The following is a 2,269-nucleotide window of genomic DNA, read 5'->3' as shown; positions in this document are numbered from 1 at the left end:
GATGGAGAGACAGAGTCTTTTCCTGGAGCTGATGACCTGAATTTGGACTTGTAGCCTACTGGACTGTGAGAGAATAAATTTCTCTTTGTTAAAACTATCCACTTGCGATATTTCTGTTGGAGCAGCACTAGATGACTGAGACAAATTCCCATTAATTTCCATATGTCCTTCTATCCAGTTCTGTTCTGGAATTTCAGATCTGGAAGGGGCTTTAAAGGTAATTAGTCCAGCACTTGCACCTCTCAAACTTGAGTGTGCTGGATCTTTTCTTTAATCTCCTGGGTATCTTCTTAAAAGTAGATTCTGGCTCAGTAGGTCTAGGGCAGGACCTGGGATTCTGCATTTCTAAAATGCTTCCAGACTATGCTGATGTTCCTGGCCCTTGGATCACAAGTTGAGCATCAAGGATCTAGTTCACTCTCAAAGCCCCCAGCACTTCTTCTTATAGATGAACTTAATGAAGGCATGAAAGACTGACTTTCCCAAGGCCACATAGCTCATCAGTGGCACAGATATAAGAAAATCAGGTCTTCTGACCTCCTAGCCTGATATTCTGAGCACGGAACCAGAGTTCCTTGCTCAGGTGACAGAAAATCACAAAGGCCTTTGCAGAATAGCCTTAAACACTCACATATTTGATTATAGTGTTCGACTTTGTGCTTATCAGATAACATTTTATAAGACTCTAGCAACTGGGATCCATTATTTAATTTCAACAGTGAACATTTTGGTTAGCTCAGGAGAAGATCCAGATTTTGTGGCACTCGACTGCTAGCTGAAGGGTTGGAAATTCAAGTCCACCCAGAGATGCCTCACAAGAAAAATCTACTTCCCAAAAATCAGCCATTGAAAACCCTATAGAGCACAGTTCTACTCTGACTCCATGGGATCTCCTTGAGTCAGAGTTGACTCAATGGCAGCTAGTTGAAAACTTACATAATTTGGAAGTTCTCTTTGAAAATGCTTTTAAAAATCACCAGTGCAAATTAATGTGAACATTAATATGTATTTAGAATGGGAAAAAATCTCAACAAAAAAACTGGAGCATTGGAGATTCAGGCTCTTGTCTTCTTAAATTCCTTTAGGCAATTTACCAGAAATGTGTATAAACAAATGCTTTTTAATTGCACCCAGACTTCCCCTCCCAATTTAGCACTCACTTGTAGGTACTCAGAAGAATCTGAGCCAGTAGTCAGCTCTGGAGCTTAAGTTTCATTGGCTTTGCTGTAAAGCTACCTCTGGTTTGGGAAAAAGTTTAAGAACCAATGTTGTCTCTGTGAAGTGGGCTTTCCTCATCCACTTTTCCACTATCTCCCTGATGCTATTGGTGCCCCTGGTGACACTGCTAAGGGGTCCCCAAGAGCCCTTCCATACCTATTTCATGGAGAGGATAATCTGCAGGCTTAGACCTCTTGAGATTCTTATCTAGATGCATTTTTCCGTTTGTATATTAAAGGTCCACCAATCATCTGTCAGTTTGTCGTACTGTGGTGGCTTGCATGTTGCTATGATGCTGGAAGCTATACCACTTGTATTTAAAACACCAGCAGGGCCACCTATGGTGGACTGGTTTAAGTGGAACTTCTAAACTAAGAGAGACTAGGAAGAAAGATCTGGTGATCTGCTTCTGAAAAGTAGCTAATGAAAACCCTGTGGACACAACAGAATATCATCAAACATAATGCTGGAAGATGAAGCCCCTAGGTTGAAAGGCACTCAAAATGCATAGTGGCTACAGCAATGGACTTGAGCATACCAAGGATCACGAAGATGGTGCAGGTCTGGGCAGAGTTTTGATCTGTTTTACACGGAGTCAGCATGAATCAGAGCTGAGTGGACAGTTACAATAACAACAACATGTTAAAGGTATTGTGTGAACGCTCACTCAGTTTCATTGTGTACCTGGAAGACAAACAGAGAAGCCAATAGAAAAAACTAGAAAGATAAAAGACAGTCAACCAACTCTGAGTCAACTGTGCCAGCTTTAGAACGTTTTTCTCATCTGAGTTCTACCATTTATACTGCATTCTTTTATCATTATCTGGACCATCCTAACTAACGAGGACCTACTTTTTCAACTTTTGCTGATGCTCAAAGCTTTAGGTCAGCAGGATATTTATAAAGGTAACTGAAACTGTAGAGCTGAACCATAAAACATACAGCCAAAATGTAGATGAAAACCATAGGCGTGTGTTTCAGTGCTTCTGAATATTCTTAAAACTTGCTCCTCTGAATTTAAAATGATTTTAAGTTTACTTATTTTGTACAC

Source organism: Trichechus manatus, unplaced genomic scaffold (genome assembly GCF_000243295.1).
Source record: "Trichechus manatus latirostris isolate Lorelei unplaced genomic scaffold, TriManLat1.0 scaffold00223, whole genome shotgun sequence".
Classification (NCBI taxonomy): Eukaryota; Metazoa; Chordata; class Mammalia; order Sirenia; family Trichechidae; genus Trichechus; species Trichechus manatus.
This window is presented reverse-complemented; position numbering follows the sequence as displayed.